The following is a 21,652-nucleotide window of genomic DNA, read 5'->3' on the forward strand; positions in this document are numbered from 1 at the left end:
TGGATGATAAACAAGACGGTTTGTTAGGATCTCATAAGGGGATGAAATACTGGATGTCAGCTGAGTGGGGTCTAAGGTATTGTGTGACAATGCCAACTGTGTGTGGTGGCATAATATGAAGACCAGGATGTGATGGAGAACTCTTGGTATTGCTCTGGGGTTTGAGGCTAGTAACCTGACATAGAACCTCTAGGCTGCACGGTAGGCCTTCAGGGTGTTGTGAGATAGTGAAAGATTAATAAGGCAGGTAGCGTCGTGAAAGTGTTGTTTGAATCCGAGGTTAGCTACGACCAGTGTGGGATAAGAGACATGGTCGGGTCGGTTCCAGGTTCCTGCAAAAAATAACGAAGCAAAGTTAACGGGTAGTGCGTCGGCCAGATTATTGCGTTTGTCTGGGATGTGGATGCATAGGACGTTAGATTGGTGCTGTGGGGATAGTGGCACCAGCCTGCGCAGGAAGGCCACGATGGCAGGCTACTAGGACCTCCTTTATTCATAATACTGGTGGTGGCTTGGTTGTCTGTGGCGAACGTCCTGCCCAGTTGTTGCACCAGATTTGAGCTGCTGCGACAATGGGGTAGAGGTCGAACAAAGAGGAGGACTGACTGAACCCAGGAATCTAGAGGATTTCTGACGGCCCTGGCCCTATAAACCCAATTTGGCCAAAAAGTGAGGCGAGGACCTGTGGAGGCTGTGGTGACCATGACTACCTGAGATGAAGAGAGAGATGCTGAGGGAATGCACATTGGCATGCCATTCCAATTTGTGAGAAATTGGACTCCCATGGGCAGATCTGCTATAGCTGGCACATCTTAATTTAAGGATTTAGTCAGGGTCTTTACTTGGAAGAGAAACACTAAAAGATGGGAGGTAAAGGATCCCCTTGAGTCTGGCTGCTGCCTTGGCTGAAAATGAGCGGTGATAGTCAAAGGATGGGCACCCTGCGTACTTGTGACCTGCTGCATGCAGATACAGGTCCAATTCTACCCTCCTGTTGGGGTTGCTCTGCCTAACATGTCTCTGACTGTCCCCAAGGCCAGCACAAACTCTGTGACAGTGAGCTTGCGATTAGGTAAAGGGTCTCTGGCCTTCAGGATGACGGAGACATCTCCCCGCTGTTGTGCTTTTTAAGGACAATTTTCCCGCACAATATTTACTAAGTAATTTTTAACGAAGATATTTTTAAGATACAGAATCAGTCTATATATGTGAAATATTATTCACGGAGACGAGTGATCATACAAAATAGCTACATTTATTGGTTGACAGAAAACAAATATTTACATGAAATATTAAAAAACAGATTACATTACTTGATCATTTTGACAATTACTGGGAACACCCTAAAACTGGGCGTAGTAGTACCTTGGACACAATTATCACCATTATCACTTCTCGGTAGAATCAATAACCTTTTGATATTTGACAATTTAAACAGAATGTCTGTATTTCACACGTCCAACCGTTACTATACTGCAGGTAAGTAAGTGGTTAACAATGTGAAATAAATTAGACATTTTTTTGTCAATAAAATTGGCATCTATGCAAAAAGAAATTTATAATGAAAAATAAATTTAGAGAAAAATCTAAAAGGCGGTTATTGATTCGGGAGAAATATTTTCAATAATAGAACATTCAAAAAATCTATATTTAAGAGAACATAAAATAGATGATAAACATATATTTACCCATTTCCAATATGGCTATTAGTGTGGAGTGTTGGTTACCAGGAATTTTAAGATGGCTGCCGTGGCTTCAACATGGATTCTCTTACAGAGGAATTACTTGATGTGACCACCGAGTTCCAAGGAGCAGGGATCTTCATGAATGTAAAAATGTGTATTCATGCATGTCTTCCAGTGTCCCTTCTCAGGGGGGGGTCCCTAAGCTTCCCCCTGACTCTCTCCCCCCAGCTCTCCTTCCACTTTCTCCTCCTTTCTAGTTTCTTAAATATCCTCTTAAACAAAAAGATCATAAAATTATACTAAGTTCTGCCCAGAGGGTATGTGTTCCCTCCTCATTGGCCGGCAACATGTAATGGTTAGCTTTCCCGGGAGTCTCGTGATTTTAAGGTAGTAGCACCTTCAACCACCAGGTGTCTCACATGTGTTTGGTGTTTTATTTCTTTAAGTTAATATTTTTTTTATTTCTGTAATATACGTTCATTGTTTATATATGTTCTAACGAATAGATCTCGAGTGTTCGAGAATTATGGCATAATATAAAATACGCTTTAACATAATTTTCAATAATCACTTGCATAAAATGGTGATATATATGTATATCAACGTATATCTGTTAATCTTTAGTCCATTTAGAAAGGACCCAGGTTAGATATATATCAAACAAATCACATACAATTATTATCTATATGGATACATGTATAATTTGGGTATCCAATCAATATTTGTTTATCTAAACATAGGTTAAATTCTTATACAGTTATAATCATGATTATATGTTTTTCATAATACTAATTTGTTGCTAAAACACTTCTACTTATGATCACACTTTCATATATAATCTCTCCATGACAAAGTTCCCCAGATCATTAGCTACCAAACCACAATATCTCCTTTTTGTGACCTATATATATAATTAGAATGGCTTAGAAAAATATTGATGTTACTGGTATATGAATCTGTCTCCAACATTGTGACACAACACCCCAGATATATGCACCTGTCATTCGACTCTCAGTTTTTACAGCTGTTATCATCCTAGCGTGTGAATCTCTCCTGCCATTGTTTCATGAGAAGCTAGGACAATACTGACTACTTGGCTTATTGATCTCTCACTTTCTGAGACAATGGGATATTTGTTCTGGTCATTCAGGTTTAATGGCTGTTGGTCACAGGTACTCCTGAGTATAGCCCAAACCTTGCCATATATATTCGCATGGCCTTCCTTGGCCATTTAAGGAGGTAGATAAGATTTTCTCTGGTGTTTGTGACCAAACATCCCTTTTGTTCAGGCCACACATTTCTCAGTACAGACTTGTAAAATTTTAAACGATAGCTAATCCCTTTAACATTTAGAAAACCTGTGCGATCTTGTACTTTGCTTTTTAAAGTTCTCCAAGAGGTCATAGTTCAATAATATCAAAATCGTGGTTCATCTGTTCTTTAGGCCTAAACAAATCTCACCTCTCTGACAGTAAATATTAAATGTATTATTATTCTTTTTTTTTTCTTAATGAATTCACAACATCGCGAATATGACTTGTTCTAGGCCAAGTTGTGTACTGCTATGAGGAGGGATGCTAAGTTAACGTCGTTGTCATCCAAGATGTCCTCCTAGATGCCCTGCTAGGACAAGGTGTGCAGGGAAGACGATGGTGCAGAAGTTGGGTGTATCTGTAAGTGAAGGTACGGGAATGACGGTGGTGACTGGAGCTGGTAGGGGCACGGTTGAGCGTACCTCCAGGGCTGTCACTCTGCTTGGACTTCAGCGACTGCTGTTGACAGTGTGGTTACCCAGGAGTGCCGCTGAGTAGTCCCAAAGAAGATAGACTGAAGTGGTGCCTGGAAGGGGTGCCACTGGCGGTGGAAACAGTAGCCTAAAGGCTTGGTTTCCTGGCTGCGGCAGGGTAGGATTTACTCCTGCGACACCGTTCTGCTATGAGTTTTTTTTTTTTTTTTATTGGTCCAAGCTCTTGTGAGACTGTAAACCGCCGCTTGCTGAGCCCATAAAGGGTGATGGCAGGGCTGAAGCAAAGTCCTCACTGTCTGCCTGCGACATGGCGTCAACTAAAAGCAGGGGGGGGGGGGGTGCGTATGTTTTAGGTAAGTTGCAAAGGTAGGAGGGGATAGTTGCGTTGGGTAGATAAGATGAAAGGAGTAAGGAAACAAGAAGAATAGGACAAGGAACGACAGCCATAGTGACAGTTGGTTTGTGCTCGAGCGCTGTTGAGTGTGACTTTAGAAAACTCAAAAGAATGCGTGACAACCGAGGTGAGCCAGGAGGTGACTGGCTAGGTAACCGATAGCTCGGGTGTCAGTCTGTGCTCGGCACAGAGTAATGAACCAGAGCGCCCCAGGGCGGACTGGGGTGGGTAGCTGAAGTCTGGTATACTAAGTAGGAATGTTGCGATCTGTAGTTAATTGACGTGGGTTCGGTCTACTGATGCTTGCACTGCCAGCAAGTATGGAGATTAGGCGACCTTGTCTGCGTATTGAAGGCTTGTGCTTCGAAAACAGAGTGAAGTGCACAGAAGTATGTGACAGTTGCTAACGCCTCAGGAGCAGGTCAAATTCTGTATGTGAAGTAAAAATATGTAGTGAAAGAGTGTTTAAGAGAAAGGGGGAATCCCATTGAACTAAACACCTGACTTTATGCACTAGTTGTGAAGTCGACTGGTTGGGGTCAAGAACTGAGTTGACCGGGAGCCTGTAGTAAGGTGACATGAGAATTTCGTTTTGACAAGGGGGATTGCAAAGAGCTCTTTGGGGCAAAGCTGGCCCCCTGGTGAAGATGCAAGCCCTCGACAATGGTTTTTTTTTTTTTTTTTTGGGAGATACTGTCCAAACCTGGTGCAGGGTGGACTAACTGGTGTTCTAACTGACCTAAAAAGGGTAAATTGACAGAGAAAATGATGAGAAGCCGTGTTGCTACTGGAGACGATGAGTGGCAGTTTGAGCCACTTGCTGAAATGCTTGCAGCGATTGCAAGGAAGCGGCTTTATTTGAATTATGAGGTGAGAATGAATGGATGGATGAATGTGGTGAGCAGCTGTGTTGCTACTGGAGATGAGTGGCCGTATTAAGCTATTGCAGAGATGCTTGCAGCGATTGCAAGAAAGCAGCTTTATTTGAATCTATAAATTAAATTATAAGTGTGTAGGAATGAGGAGAGCAGCCGTGTTGCTACTGGAGATGAGTGGCCGTATTTGAGCCATTGCATTGATGCTTGCAGCGATTGCAAGGAGCTTTGTTGAAAGGCGAAAGAAAAGGTTTATAGAGGAAATGTGATTATGTAGGAATGACCGTGCGCAACACTGAGCAAATTGGTGGAGAGAATTGTGTATGATCATGTATGGATAGACTGAGAAAGTCAAACGTAAGTACTGCTGAATTCGTACAGTCGATGTGACTAGTTTGAACTGGGCTATAGCTATGGAATAGTCTGCGAAAGATTTGACTCATTTGAGTCGGAGATGCAACAGGATTCGGCTTGGTTGTTAGAGTTGCGTTTGGCAAGGACTGGAATCGTTGCGCCGATGCTGCAACTAGACTCGAATCTTCCGTAGATGCGACTGAGAGGCTCATATATGGGATTCGACCGTATCGCTAAGGATATGGCTGGGTTCGGATTGAATGAACTGTGATGGTGGTTGAAGGGGCTGGTGATTGCCAATGATCCGAAACATAGAAGCGAAGTTGCGACTAGATTCGAATCGGCCGTAGATGTGAGGTGACTACAGGGCTCGTATGACAGATCTGCCCGTATTGCCGATGATATGGCTGGGTTTGAATCGACTAAATGGTGATGGCGGTTGAAGGGGATTTGTGATTGCTGAGGATCCAAAACATAGAAGCGAAGTTGCGACTAGTTTCGAATCGGCCATAGATGTGAGGTGACTACGGGGCTCGTATGACAGATCTGACCGTATTGCCGATGATATGGCTGGGTTCGAATCAACTAAATGGTGATAGCGGTTGAAGGGGCTTTGAGATTGCCAGGGATCCGAAACATAGAAGCGAAGTTGCGACTAGTTTCGAATTGGCCGTAGACGCGAGGTGAGTAAGGGGCTTGAATGTCGGATTTGACCGCATCGCCGTGAAGTGAACGGCTCGAGTAAACCCGCGTTGGGTAGAAAGCATGAAATACATGAAAGATGACATAGAAAGACTTACGGTGGCGTAAGTGCGACTTTTTGCAAAACGAACATGATAAATGAACATGATAACGTAACTACTAGAGTTTAGAGGAGCGGTAACAACAAAGTCCTACTTGCAACAGCGAGTGTGTAGCGGTCCGAGCGTGGGACAATCGAAGAAGATATACGACCGATCTCAAAGGTACAACTACGTGGACACGCAGTGAGTTGGCAGAGTCAGTCTGTGCAATGCATTTGACACGAATCAGCTTAAAAAAATGTATGAGATGAATCTGATATAAATTGGCAGTAAGGAGTATCTGATACGAATTGGTTGTAGAGTGTATGCCATTCCTTACTGTGAAACCAAACACCTATCAACCACCCACCCCCCAGGCTAGTCAAGTGCAGAAAAGACATCAGGTGGGTTTAATTACACCTCAATCAGCCACAGAAACCCATACAAACAATACCTGTTTATCTCAAAAAAGGATGAGAACAGTGAATCTTATAACTAGTGAAGCCTATGGCGAGTGATATTGGAGAACGACCGACAGCGACTCGGAGGCTTGGATCTATGAATGAATCGTATGTTTGGTAGAAGGAATTTACGAATGTACTATGCCTGTGCCGAAAGATGTCGGGACATGAGTGTCAATAACTCAGAGGTAGGTTTTGCGGAAGGGGTGCAGGATAGTAAGCACGATAAGCCGCAAGTTTGCACATGATATGAAAAGATTCGGATACTACTTATCTACGACCATGAGCGGGAACCGCCGACGAAGACCACGAATGAAGAAGCCGAAGTGCACCTGCGATTGGACGCACAGATAGTCGACCGTGAGGGAGCTGAGAAGAGTCGGCCCCTTGATGTGCAGTACCTTGCACTGGAACCGACACAGACCGTTGTGGGTGGTCTGATTATATACCCTCCGGGCTCCTCCCAATAATTACGGGCCACCATACTGGCCCTCTTATATATATATATATATATATATATAAATCCCGAAGAGGGGCGGGGAGCTCTGTGACCCATGATGTAATCTCAAGAAAAAGATTTTCCAGGTAAGCTATTTTAAAAAAATCCTATTTTCTTGTTCATACATCACTGGACACAGAGCTCTATTCATTACATCATGGGACGTCCCAGAGCAATGCTCAAATTGAGGGGAAGGAGACACAGATCAGAAAAAAAGACCGCCATTGGACGTGAGGACCTACACTACTGCCTGCAGTACACTGTGTCTGAAGCGGTAGCCTCATGCCTTCTTACATCCACCTGATAAAATCTAGTCAATGTATGGACCGAAGACCAAGTTGCAGCCTTGCAGATCTGAGCCATGGAGGCCTGATCATGCATTGCCCATGAAGCACTTACTGCTCTAGTCGAGTGAGCCTTAACATGAAAAGGAGGAATATTCTTTTCCAAACCATAGGCCTGAACAATAACTTGTCAAATCCACCTAGCTATAGTGGACTTCGACACCGTTGGGACCGTCTGGCAGTACAAACAGAAAGTCAGTCTTCCGCATTTGAGCAGTCGCATCCAGATAGATTTTGACTGCTCTAACAACAACTAGAGAGTGTAACATAATTTCCTCCATGGACAGGGAGGCCCGCAGTGGATGGACTGAAAGGGAAGTAAGGAAGGGCCGGGCATGACAGGGTTGTATAAGGTCTAAGGGGTTAAGGTGCATAGAGAGAGGCTGTGGGGGAGGAGCAAGTGGAAAATGTAATGGAATGGGAGGAGCGCTATAAAAAGAGGAAGGGGCGGAGCAACGGGCAGTGCGAAGGAAGGGACAGAGAGAGGAGGCAGTTTTACGCCACTGCTCCTCTGTGATGGCAGACCTTGAAACACTCCTTGCGGGGCTGAGACGACAGACGGAGGAACGAGGGCCGGTCTGGCCGAAGGAGCATCTCGGGTGGCTGGCAGGTGCGATGGGACAGGACTACAGGAGTGGTGAGAGACTGCAGCTTTTGCGGAGGGCGCGGCCTTCGGTGCACTTTGCACCAGGGCCTGCTACTCGGCCACCTCGTTTGGTGCGGAGCCCTGGGGAAGACCGATCGCTCCCCCCAGCGAGGGGGACTCAGTTGGACTTAGCGGGCTCGGGGCGGTCATCACGCCGCCGGCCTGTGTCGGGGGGTGGGGCGGGCATGCCACGAGGCAGGGGAGCTTCTGTGGAGACTGCGGGTGGGGGGAGGGGAGACTCTGCAGCAGGGCACAGTTCAGCAGGAGGGATGGCGGCTCGGGCTGGCTCTACTGGGGATCAGGCGGCCAGGAGCAGGGGGACAGCACTTCAGCCTGGTCAGGAGCGGGGACCACCTGCAGGCTGCTCCACACAGTAGGCCAGAAGGGGCGCCCGGGTGTCTGCTTCCTCGGGGGCGGGCGGGTCTGGCCGCATCGCCAGTCTGTCGGGGGGGGGGTCTTGGCCGGGGGGGTGGCGGCACCACTGCGGGTTGTGGCATCGGTCTCTGGGGTCTCTTCCCCCGGGGGGCTTACGCCCCCTGCCTACATGGGATCAGGAGGATCGGTCCGTAGGAGAGATTTCTGACGAAGAGGAGGTACCGGATCCAGCAGGGGATGTCATCCGTCCGGCTGTGGGAGAGTTCCTGGACAGCCAGGTGAGTCACGAGATGCTTGATCATTGTCTGCGGCATTGCGGGGTCTGTTGGGGGGTGGTATGGGCAGGCACTGGGAGGCCAGGGGCGCATGTTGGGCGGCCACAGCGTGGTGTTCAGGCGGCGGGACCGGGCAGCGAGGGTGCTGAACCTGCTGCACAGATGCAGGATTGTGCTGGATGGGCTGCGGGCCTTGGTGGGGCGGTTTGACCGGGGGCAGGCGCAGCCACCACCGGTGGCCCCGTGGGTGGCCCCCCCTGGCCAGGGAGCTCGGGGGGGTTCCTGGGGGCTTGGGGGTACGACACCATTGGCACCTTCTGGGCCGACTCCAGTGGGGGGAAGGGGCGGTGGGGGCGCCAGTGGTGGACGCGAAAAATTGCGCATATGGAGTAGGACAACCGAACAGCAGCGGCTGCACGGTCGGTTATTGTTTGGTTGGCCGACGCGGCGTGGTGGGGGGTGTGCGGGTGTTTCGAGGGGACGTGGGGGGCCCACTTGAAACAGGTGGTGCGGGAAAGGATCGGAATGGGGGAGTAAGTGGAGTCTTTCTCGCTTCTCCAATTGGTGATGTTAACTTGGACGGGATCAAGCCCGATGATTCCAAGCGGGAGGATTAGGAAACGCGGTGGTTGGCTACCGCGCAATTTACTACTTCGTTACGGGCATTTGCCATTCTGGCGGGTGTCATTGGGGGGAGGGGCCCCGAGCATTGCTTGGCGCTTTTCTGCTAGCTGGCTGCGATCGCGACGGCCCATGGGGTGTATGGGGGGGGTGGTGTGGCTCCTGGCTGACGAGCAATTCCGGCAGCGCTAAGCAGTGCGGCCGGAGTTGCGCTGGGACCGCAAGGACATCAGCTTCTGGATGTGGTTTAGGTCATCGGCGCGGCCCCCGCCTCAGTTTCTTCCAGGGGGGACCAGGTATGCGCCTACCTCAGGACTGCTGGCCAAAAGGACATGGGGGGGTCTGCGGGCAGTTCAACGAGGGAGCATGCGAGTTCGGGGGGAGCGTACAAGTACCGGCATGAGGGTTCAGGCTGCGGCGGAGCACACATGCTGTTTCGGTGCTTCCGGACAAGGAATCGGGTGGTGGATGCGGGTCAGGAAAGGGAGAACGCCGGTGCTGCTGGCGCGGATGCTTCCTTTTCTACGTAGGTATCCGGAGAGGGCGACGGCACGGGTGCTGACGGCGGGGTTTAGGGGTGGCTTTAGGATTACCTGTTCGGTGCCAGCGGTGCCGCTGGTGGCGGAACAGTTGAAGTCAGCAGTGCAGCATCCGGGGGTGGTGACTGACAGGCTACAAGAGGTGGTGGCGGACAGGGGGGCCGTTTGGGGGACGGCCTTGGCCCGACTAGGTGGTTTTCCTGTTGGGGTGGTCCCCAAGAAGCAAGTGGGGAAGTTTTGTCTCATTCATCACCTGTCGTTTCCAAAAAGGGGGCTCAGTGTACGGTTTTTCTTGACCCAGAGGTGTGCACGGTGTCCTACACGTGGTTCAGCGCTGCTGTCCGGTGGGTGCGGCGGGATAGTCAAGGAGTGCTGATGGCCAAGGCCGATGTGGAATCGGTTTTCCGGCCGCTCCCAGTTCCTCCTGATCGCTTTTGGCTGTTGGGGTGCCACTGGCGCGGACATAAGGTTCAGTTGCGGCCGTTGCAGTCACTCCTGGGTAAGCTGCACTTTGCTGGTTGGATCATTCCCATGGGAGGGATTTTCTGCGGGCGGCTGTCGATGGCTACGGTGGGGGTCAGCGTTCCGACGCACTTTGTGCGCCTGGGTAGGGACCATAGGGAGCACTTGCGGGTTTGGCACGGGTTCTTGGCCTCCTACAATGGTAGGACAATGTGGATGGCGGGCCCGGTTACCAACTTTGAATTGGACTGGGCCGTGGATGGGGCGGGTTCTATCGGGTACGGGGCGTTTTTCAAGGGCGAGTGGTGCACGGGGCTTTGGCCGGAGACAGGGGAGACTCCTGGGGACTCTGTGAAACTATTTCCGGTGGGGTTAGCATTGGAGCTGTGGGGGGAGGAGTGTAGGTGTGTGAAGTTGCGCATTGATTACGACAACTTGGGTGTTTTGCAGGTGGTTAACCGCATGTCAGCTACTTCCCCTCCGGTTATACGGCTGATGCGGCAGTTCGTTTTTCGTTGTTTACCGTTGCATGTTTTTCTTTACGTTGTACACATCTCGGGCGTGGCAATTGGGTTGGCTGACTCCCTGTCTCATTTGGGACATGGTTCAGGGAGCTGGCTCCGGGCACGGAGGCGGAGGGGGCCCTTTGCCCGGGGTGGGTTTGGTGGCTGCGGGATGGCTCGGGCAGTTGGTGAGGGCATCCATGTGGGCGGCCTTCTCCAAGGTTTGACCAAATGGTCGTGTCTGGTTCGGGGGGCGGGGGTCCGTGATCGGGGCTGCGATAGGCGGCTGTTTGGGCTCTACTTTATGGCCAGACACGGGGAGCGAGGGGTGTCGGTGTCCTCGAGTGGTGGGAAACTGGCGTTTTTTGCCGTTCTGGTTTAGATGGTTATGGGTGGCTAAAAGAAAAAAAAAAAAAAAAAACAAGATTACTGGGTGCGACGGGCGTGAAAAGGTTGTCGCGAGCAGAACAGGACGAGGGATGCGCGGAGGCCGGTCACGTTCGCGAACCTGCTGGCGATCTGTTCTCGGCTGGGGTTTGTTTGCTCTTCAGGTTACGAGGCGCGGCTGTTCACAGCGGCGTTTTCTTTGGCTTTTATGGGGCGTTTCGGATCGGGGAATTGGTCAGCCCGACCGAGAGGGTGGCGGGGGGTCAGTTTGACGGCATGTACGTTTAAACGGGGACCGGGTGGGGCTCTGGCGGCGCAGGTCCACAACGGCCCAGCAGGGGGCAGTTGGTGAGGGCATCCACGTGTGCGTGTGCTGGTGTCCCTGTTTGAGTTACCTGGTCCCGGGGGGTGCCCGTGGCAGTGGTTCGGGACTTTCGAGAAGTGCGACGGGGGGGGGGGGGGGGGGCCTTTCCTGCGGTATGAGGAAGGGTCCTTTTTTGTCCAGGTACCAATCTGTTTCGGTGTTCCAGAAGTGTTTGCGGGAAGTGGGTTTGGAAAGCAGAGACTTTGTGTCGCACTCCTACCACATCGGGCGGTCACTGAGGCTGGCCGGTGTGGGTTGGACGAGACGGCAGTTCGCCGGATTGGGAGATGGGAATCTCGTGGGTTTTCGTACGTATGTTAGGCCACTGTTGGCGGTGGTTTGAGTGGGTTTATATAAAAAAAAAAAAAAAAAAAGAAAACGAAAAAAAAAAAATAAAAAAAAAAAAAAAAGAAAATGGACACACATGCACAACGCGAGTGGGAGTTGTTTGCATATGTGCAAGGAGGTGTGGCTGGTTTCCTGTTGAGGCGGGTGCAATGGTGGTAGTTGACGGCTGGTTTATGGTGTTGGGTTTCTGTTCAGACGGAGGTACGGCTCGCCTCGTCTGGATCGTGGGGCACTCCTACGTGTGTTTGGGGGCTAGGAGAGGAGCCCACCGACCTGAGGGCGGGCAACTCGGTATTTCTCAGAGTGAAGCTTGCTGGAGATGGTTGGGGATCCCAGGGGTGCAGTGGGAACGTTTGTTCGGGGAGGTTGCACGTCCTGTGTTGCGGGTACAGTGGTGGGGCGGATCAGACATTGTAGCCAGGACGGTATGGCGCTGGGCTCGTTTGGTCAAGGGCATCACTTGGACCCGTATTAGGATACATAAGGTGGTGGGGTGGTTTGTGGCCCAGCATAGCGGGTTCGTGGTTCGGCACCGGGAGCTGCAATACAATGGGGGTATGTACGTTGGTTGGGATGGGGTGCACTTATCTGATGTAGGGTTTGATGTGTGGTCCTTGGGTTTGCAAGACGGTATTCTAAGGCCTTGCGGGTGTGGGGTGGCCCTTAAGGGTAAGGGAGTCACCCTTTCGGGCTGTGGCGGTGTTTGTCTGGTGGTCTTTGACGGTTGGCGGTAAATCAGATGTCATCTGATAAGGGGTGGGGGGCCCATTGCTATTATGGGTCCCTCCGATGTATTCCTGAACGTTGGATGGAATACCGTTATGGTTATCACTGTCGGAAGTTGTCTCCGAGCGGTCACAGCTGGAGGCCTGGTTAAGTGGAAGTGGGTACCGCAGTGAGTTGGTTGTTTGGTAAAGTTATGGGTCACCGTCAGAGATCACCAGACCGGGCATGTTATTTATATGCGTTATACCGGATGTTTATTATGGTTATACATATATATATATTTTGGCTATTTATTTATTGATATATATATTTTGATTGGAGTGTTTAAGTAACGGTAATAAAGGCTGTTATGGCCATTTTACTCCAAAGCAAGGTGTGGTCTCATCTTTCAGGGTTGTGGTAAAAGGGTGGGGGTTGGAGTGGAATGGGTAACAGGTAAAAGAAGAGGGACCTTTAGACTACCCTGGTCAAGGGAGGCCCGCAGTGGATGGACTGAAAGGGAAGTAAGGAAGGGCCGGGCATGACAGGGTTGTATAAGGTCTAAGGGGTTAAGGTGCATAGAGAGAGGCTGTGGGGGAGGAGCAAGTGGAAAATGTAATGGAATTGGAGGAGCGCTATAAAAAGAGGAAGGGGCGGAGCAACGGGCAGTGCGAAGGAAGGGACAGAGAGATGAGGCAGTTTTCCCACCCTCCCTCCCTATTGTTAGGTTGCTGGGGTATTTCGGTTGTTGTTTTGTTCTTTTTCAGGTGGCAAGGATCGGATGTCATGACAGCGGTGCGGATGGAACTGGATGTTGGCGGTGTTTGTCTGGTGGTCTTTGACGGTTGGCGGTAAATCAGAGGTCATCTGATAAGGGGTGGGGGGCCCATTGCTATTATGGGTCCCTCCGGTGTATTCCTGAACGTTGGATGGAATACCGTTATGGTTATCACTGTCGGAAGTTGTCTCCGAGCGGTCACAGCTGGAGGCCTGGTTAAGTGGAAGTGGGTACCGCAGTGAGTTGGTTGTTTGGTAAAGTTATGGGTCACCGTCAGAGATCACCAGACCGGGCATGTTATTTATATGCGTTATACCGGATGTTTATTATGGTTATACATATATATATATTTTGGCTATTTATTTATTGATATATATATTTTGATTGGAGTGTTTAAGTAACGGTAATAAAGGCTGTTATGGCCATTTTACTCCAAAGCAAGGTGTGGTCTCATCTTTCAGGGTTGTGGTAAAAGGGTGGGGGTTGGAGTGGAATGGGTAACAGGTAAAAGAAGAGGGACCTTTAGACTACCCTGGTCATGTGGATCTGGAAAAAAGGATGGTAGGACCACATCTTGGTTTAGGTGGAACCTTGATACCACCTTAGGTAAGAAAGTCGGGTGAGGACGCAACACCACCCTGTCTTTGTGAATACTTAAGTATGGCTCTTTACATAAAAAAGCTGCTAACTCCGATACCCTCCTGGCAGAGGATATGGCAACAAGAAAAACAAACTTCTTGGTCAAAAGACACAAAGAAGCATGGCATCATTAATGGTTTAAAGGGCTTTTTTTGCAAAACAGACAGGACCAAATTCAAATCCCATGGGCACATGGGTGGCTTGACTGGTGGATTTAAATGCAGTGACTCCCCTGAATAAAGACCCGGACTAGGGAATGGGAGGCAAGCGGTTTTTGAAAAAATACAGACAAGGCCAAGATCTGACCTTTGATAGTGCTCAAGGCCAGCTTAATTTCTACTCCTAATTGAAGAAAAGCGAGAATTCTATTGATAGCATACCTTCTAGGATGCCATCCTTTGGACTCTAGGAGACATATGCCTTCCAGATTCTATAATAGATGAGCCTGGAGGCCGGCTTCCTGGCATTAACCAGAGTGGTTAAGATTGGACCTGAGAGCCCACATTTTTTCAAGACGTGGGTCTCAATAGTCAAACCGTCAAATTCGGACTTTGTAAGGAAGGATGGAATATTGGCCCTTGCGAGAGCAGGTCTGGTTGCAGTGGGAGCACCCATGGCCTTCCAACTGCCATCCTCATGATCTCTGCATACCAGGACCTCCTGGGCCAAGCCGGGGCTACTAGGATTGCTGGCTTCCCTTCTGTCTTGACCCCGCAAAGTAACCGAGCAAGAAGCAGAACTGGAGAGAATGCATAGATCAGAGAATGCTGATCCCACAGAACTATCAAGGCAACTGAACCTTGTGCTAGGGGGGTCCTTTTTTCTTGATACAAAGATGTCCAGTTTGCTGTTGAACCTGGAGGCTAGTAGGTCTACATCCAGGGTACTCCATCTCTGGCATATTGCCTGAAATATGGCGGGGTGTAGCGACCATTCACCTGGGTGCAGCTGCTGGCGGCTTAAAAAATCTGCTTTCCAATTTTCCACCGCTGGAATAAAGATTGCAGATAGACAAGAAACATGTTTCTCTACCCAAGTGAGAATGTGATTCACCTCCCTCTGGACATTCAGACTCCTGGTGCCCCCTTGGTGATTGATATAGGACGACTACTGTAGCATTGTTGGACTGAACTCGGATAGGACAGCCTTGTAGCCTGTCTGTCCAGGTCTTCAGGGCCAGACTGACTGCCCAAATTTCCAGAATGTTGATGGGTAAAGAAGCTTTAGTTCTGGACCCTTTGCCAAGGTTCAAAGCTTCTTCCAGAACTGCTCCCCAGCCTGAGAGGCTGGCATGTGTAGTTATGACTTTCCAAAAAATTGGAACAAAGGGTTTTCCCTTCCATAGATTCTTGTCTAGTAACCACCAATTGAGGCTCTGGCGTTCTCATGGTAACAGGCGTATTGGAAGATCCAAGGCTTGAACTCTTTTGTTCCATGCAGAGAGAATGCTGTTCTACAAAGGCCTTGAGTGGAACTGGGTGTAAGGAACAGCCTCGAATGAGGCTACCATTTTCCCAATAATCTCATACAGAGATGAATGCCCTTGACTAGTCGGCATTGAATAGTCGGACCAAATCCTTAATGGCTTTGGCTTTTGTCTTGGGCAAGGATACCCTGCTTTGGACTGTGTCTATGACCATGCCCAAATATTCCAGCCTTCTTAGGGGCTGTAATAGTGATTTTTCCAGGTTCAGGACCCAGCCTAGGTTCTCCAATTATCTTACTGTGCTGAAAACATTGTGTTTCAAGCTTGCCATGGACTGTTCTACCAGTAGTAGATTGTATAGATAACCTGTTACTGCTATGCCCCAATCCCTTAGTTTTGTCAGGGGCGGAGCTGCAGTGGCGGAACTACCGCCATAGCAACACATGCGGGCGCTATGGGGCCCGCAGTCAAGTGGGGCTCGGTGAGGACAGGCGGCGCAGCTCTGTGGGTGATAGCGGGCGGCCCGCGGCTCCGCGGGTGGTCCACGGGCGAGAGTGGGTGGCTCCGTGGGTGATAGCGGGCGGCCCGCGGCTCCACGGGTGGTCGGCGGCTCCGCGGGTGAGAGAGTGGGCGTGAGCCGGCTGGCCAATCAGGGAGCTGACGGGCGGGGGACCATAGAGATGATATCATCTCTCACTGCCCGGCGCCCGCCCTGCATCCCTGCAGTGCCATTTCCCCCTCACTGTGCAGGCAGCCAGGAAGCAGAGAGATGACATTATCTCTCTGCTGCCTGACTATCTGCTGCCTGACTCTGTGACACAGCAGGAAAGTGACAGAGCAAGTAACAATCTGCAATGTGTGGCAGGTAACGTGGCAAGTGAAAATCTGTGACGTGGCAAGTGACAATCTGTAACGTGTGGCAGGTGACTTGGCAAGTGAAAATCCGTGACGTGGCAAGTGACAATCCGTAATGTGTGGCAGGTGACGTGGCAAGTGACATTCCATAATGTGTGGCAGGTGATTTGGCAAGTGACAACCTGGGACATGGCAAGTGACAATCCGTAATGTGTGGCAGGTGATGTGGTAAGTGACAACCTGGATATGGCAAGTGACAATCCATAATATGTGGCAGGTGACGTGGCAAGTGAAAATCCGTGACATGGCAAGTAACAATCCGTAATGTGTGGCAGGTGACGTGGCAAGTGACAATCCGTAATGTGTGGCAGGTGACGTGGCAAGTGACAATCTGTAATGTGTGGCAGGTGACGTGGCAAGTGACAACCCGGGATGTGGCAAGTGACAATCCATAATGTGTGGCAAGTGACAATCTAGGAAGTAGCAAGGGACAATCCATAATGTGTGGCAAGTGACAATCTAGGACGTGGCAAGTGACAATCCATAATGTGTGGCGAGTGGCAATCTAGGACGTGGCAAGTGACAATCTGTAATGTGTGGCAAGTTGCAATCTAGGACGTGGCAAGTGGACAATCCGCAAAGTGTGGCAGGTGATGTGACAAGGGACAATCCTTAATGTGTGGCAAGTGACAATCCAGGACGTGGCAAGTGACAATCCATAATGCGTGGCAAGTGATGTGGCAAGTGACAATCTGGGATGTGGCAAGAGGACAATCCGCAACATGTGGCAGGTGACATTCTGCAACGTGTGACAAGTTAAAATCTGCATCTGGTGGCAGGCGATGATGGCAAGTGACACGCTCAGGGATCCCACTGATTTTGCATTATGGTGAGTTGAAGTATTTTGTTTTATATAACAGAACAGAAATTGGTTAGAAGGCATGGAGGTCTGCAATGTGTTCCCTTCAGGGGCTGCATACAGTATACTGCATACTTTGTTGTTAAAAATTAATATAAGCCGTTGCCTGGGTACTGTGCCACATGGATGTGGTAGTCTGTTGTTCAATGGCATTCGTTAATAATTTTTTTGTGGGGGGGGCATACAACATTTTGCTATGGGGCCCTGTGATTTCTAGTTACGCCCCTGCGGAGCTGGAACCTTTGTAAATTCCTCAAGGCACCGTAGCTAGACCGAAAGGGAGGGCCACAAACTGGAAGTGGTGCTGCTATACCACAAACCTTAAGAACTTCTGGTGAGTGGAAAGAATTGGCACATGTAGATATGCATCTTTGTTGTCTATTGATGCCAGGAATTCTCCCCCCTGAAGGATGGAAACCACTGAGTGGATAGACTCCATGCGGAACGAGAAAATGTTTAAAAACTGATTTAGGTCCTTTAGATCCAGAATGGGTCTGACACCTCTATTTGGCTTCAGGACTGTAAAGAGGTTTGAGTAAAACCCTGAACCTTGCTCTTCTGGACCCACCTCTATGATCATCCCATGAGATAACAGGCAATCCAAAGCCAGAAACAAGGGTCTCCTTTTCTCTGGGTCTTTGGGAACACTTGACCAAAGAAGATGGGATGGTGTAAATTCCCGAAATTCCAGCTTGTACCCAAGAGATACAGTGGAGGATACCCATTTGTCCTAAACCTCTTTCTGCCAAACGCCCGCAAAACACCGAAGCCTTCCCCCCACTCGGCCGATCGGGGGCACCCCTTCACAAGGAGGCTTTGACCCCAAGGTTTCTTTTGCCCATGGGCTTGGCCTTGGGCCTTTCCTTTTGTACTGGACTGCGAAGGCCATCGCCACTGCCTAGAGGCCGAGATACTCTGGGCTTGGGAAAGAGAGCGTTTAAAAGAAGGACGTTTATCTTGCTTTTTAACCGTCAATAAGGTGGTCTTGACACCGGAAATCTTCTGGATATATTTATCCAGATCATCCCCAAATAAGTGTAGCACTGACCCCCGAAAGAGCGTCTGGTTTGATTGGGCTTACCATTACCTTCTTGACCTTGTGTACGTCTAGGGTTTTCCCAGGGTAGATGGCCCAAAAAATTGCAGAAACTGACACTGGATCCACTTTTGGGATATTTATTTGACAACAAGTAGACAGAACAGTCTCTCAAATGAAGGATAGAGGGTTGGATAGGAAGTTCAGGTACTCTTGGAACTGCAAAATATAGGAGGTCTCTCAATATAGAAATCCAGAGAATTACTGCTCACAACTGGATTCTCACAGCTACCGGATAGACCTCCTCTCACTAGGCCTAGCAGCTGATAGAGTGTTTAAGTAAAGCAAAGTCTCTGCCACAGACTTGGATGTAGAACAATTGTGAATGAAGTGTCTGCCACAGACTTAAATTTAGAACACTTGTGAATATAGTCTCTGCCACAGACTTGAATGTAGAACACTTGTGACTAAAGTCTCTGCCACAGACTTGAATGTAACTGAAGGATATAGGTAAATTTAGAGAGCTATCATACGGTACCAGTATCTAGCTATACCAAATGAGTGTAGATTCACTTGGTGTCTTTCAAGTGAGCCTCCAGGCTCCTTCTGAGAAGCCAGCCTTATGCGTGGCCTTCTGCCAAAGAGTCCTCCTCTGGATGCTTCTCCAGTTGCTGGGCCTCTGCACAGATGAGACGGCACCAGACCACCTTTGAATCCTCCTCCCAGTTACTTTGCTTCGAGCTAGCCAGACCCGAGACTCGGAATTGGATGGATCCACACCCCAGGCCATGAGGGCCATGGGGGCTGGTCAGGAGGACCAGGACCAAACAGACAGAAAGATTTTCTGGACCGGAATCCAGAAGCACGTGATGTCAGTACCTTAAGTACCCTCTCCCAGAATGCACAGCAAGATGACACTCCCACTGGGCTGGTACCAAGAAACAATGGCACTCAATACGCCTAGTTAAACTGCATTCTCACACTTGCCAGAGATGACAGCGACACTTGTGACCAAGCAGAACTCAGTGCAATCCAGCTAGACTGGTACTGAGACCATAATTTGGTATAATTGACCCTAAAACCCAACTGTGGTTTTAGGAATTTTAAATAGAAAAAAACACATATTGCGTGCTCTTCAGGAGCCGGCGCTACATAAGCATTCCCCATGAAACAGGAACTCAGATAAATATCTTTTGCATGAGGCTTCAGCTGCTCAATGTTTAAGCCAAAAGGACCTACGTATGTGTACCAGCAGGAATGTAAGGTGGAATGCTTGCTGGACAGAATCCATAATAGAATCTACTGCAAAACATAAGGCCCTCAGAAGAGCTGCATAGTCTTGAACTTGCTCAAGTGGAAGAAAATTAACTACCTGCTTAACCTGCTCCTTCAAATATTGGCACATACCAACTGCTGCAACCGCAGGTTGGACCACAGTGCCAGCCAAGGCAAAAGAGGATTTAAGTAATGATTCCAGCTTCTTGTCAGTTGGGTCTTTAAACCCCTGAACATTGTCCACAGGACAAGTTAGGCTTTTATTCATGCAAGAAACATCCACATCTATTTCTGGCACACTCCATTTCTTGGTGAATTTTTTCTCTATTGGGTATAGCAGGGAGAATTTCCTTGGAGGAGAAAATTATTTATCTCCAGCCATCATACATTAGCTTTTCCATTAATGGATGGATGGGAAAGGAAAATGCAGCCTGTGGAGACTTCAGAGACCCCAAGGATGAAAAAGGGGACACGGCTGGTTCAGTACAGGGCAAATGGTATATGGTACACACCATCCCTGTATAATATTGCACCTGTAGCTTGAGAGTCTGTAAGATAGAAGAGAGCTTCTTCGCATCCGGATTCATCAGATTCGTCTGACTGCTCGTGACCCTTGTCCCCAGATAATCATCACCATCTGATAGGGAACCCAGAGCAGAGGAAGGAGACCTCCCTGTTTTCTGTTATGTCGTAAGGATGCTGTGATAAAAGCAGTAATCCTTTGTTCTAAACCACCCAATGCTGCCTCCATAGCATCTTCAGTGACATATGCAGGGGCTGCAATATTGGGAGAGGCAGCAATACCGGACAGCGGCGATGGCTCACCCTGCATGGCTGCCTCCAGTCTCTGGGGGGGATGTTACCCTGCCGGCATGTCTAGAGTCCCCAGACTGTGAGGGTGATTTATTGGTGCTCTTTTTACCTGCCCCTGAAACCCTTTTGTGGAGAGACATAGTCTTAGACACCTTTCACACCACACCGCCCATTGCGTCGGCGGTAAAACGCCGCTATTTTTAGCGGCGTTTTACAGCCGGATTTGCGGCGCATTTTGGCTGCTAGCAGGGCGATTTTACCCCCCGCTAGCGGCCGCAAAAGGGTTAAAACCGTCGGCAATACACCACAATAGCGGCGTTTTGCCAGCGGTAATACAGCGCTGCCCCATTGATTTCAATGGGGAGCAGAGGTGGAGGAGCAGTAAACACACCGCTCCAAAGAAGCTACTGGCAGGACTTTTTTCTGACGTCCTGCCAGCGCACCGCTGTAGTGTGAAAGCCCTCGGGGCTTTCACACTACACACAATGGTGCAGCTTCTTTAGGGCGGATTGCAGGCGCTATTTCTAATGCTATAGCGCCTGAAAAACGCCCTGGTGTGAAAGGGTGTTAAGCTAACAAAGCAGACGTACTAAAATCAATTGCATACACTGTTGTGTCTAGCTTACAATAGTAGTGTTTGCTTAGACTGCTCAACCTGATGCTGAGTAGGTATCTTAGGTGTGCCTGTATCCGATCCACATGAGATGCTTACTGCGTGGGATCCTCTTTATCATTTAAGTGGTAGAGGCTGCAGTGGACGAGGTGAGCGACTGACAGAGCACCTTCACTGAGCTGTATTTCCTGGAAGCATGTAATGCCGCGTACACACATAGCGGACTATCCGCCGGACTTAGTCTGGCGGACTTCCCGCCAGACTGTCCGTCGGACTTTCCGAACTAGCTACTTGCCCACACAAGGCACTTTTTCAGCGGACTAATACGGCGTACTATCCACCCTACTTTTGAAATGAACGGACTCGCCCACACACGCGGTGGAAAGTCCGCTCATTTAGAGCGCATCTCCAGGTAGGCGGGGCCCGCATAGGAGACGTCGCAGGCCCCGCCACCTGGTATGGACTTAAAGGGAAACCTCAATGCCGAAAAAAATCGGCGTGGGGGTCCCCCCAGGTCCACATCAGACCCTTGTCTGAGCACGCTACCCGGCCGGCCAGGAAAGGGGGGACGAGCGAGCGCCCCCCCCCCCTCCTGAGCCGTACCAGGCCACGTGCCCTCAACATGGGGGTGCCTTGGGGAAGGGGGACCGCGCACCCCCCCCCCAAAGCACCTTGTCCCCATGTTGATGAGGACAAGGGCCTCTTCCCGACAACCCTGGCCATTGGTTGTCGGGGTCTGCGGGCGGGGGGGCTTATCGGAATCCGGGAGCCCCCTTTAATAAGGGGGCCCCCGGATACCGGAACCCCACCCTATGTGAATGAGTATGGGGTACAATGTACCCCTACCCATTCACCTGTAAAATAAAGTACCAAAAAAAACACAACACACAAGATAAAATAGTTTATTGCACAGCTCCGGGGGTCTTCCGTCT

The sequence above is a fragment of the Lithobates pipiens genome, unplaced genomic scaffold (genome assembly GCF_037356315.1).
Source record: "Lithobates pipiens isolate NorthernLeopardFrog02 unplaced genomic scaffold, aLitPip1_a1.2 Scaffold_28, whole genome shotgun sequence".
Taxonomy (NCBI): Eukaryota; Metazoa; Chordata; class Amphibia; order Anura; family Ranidae; genus Lithobates; species Lithobates pipiens.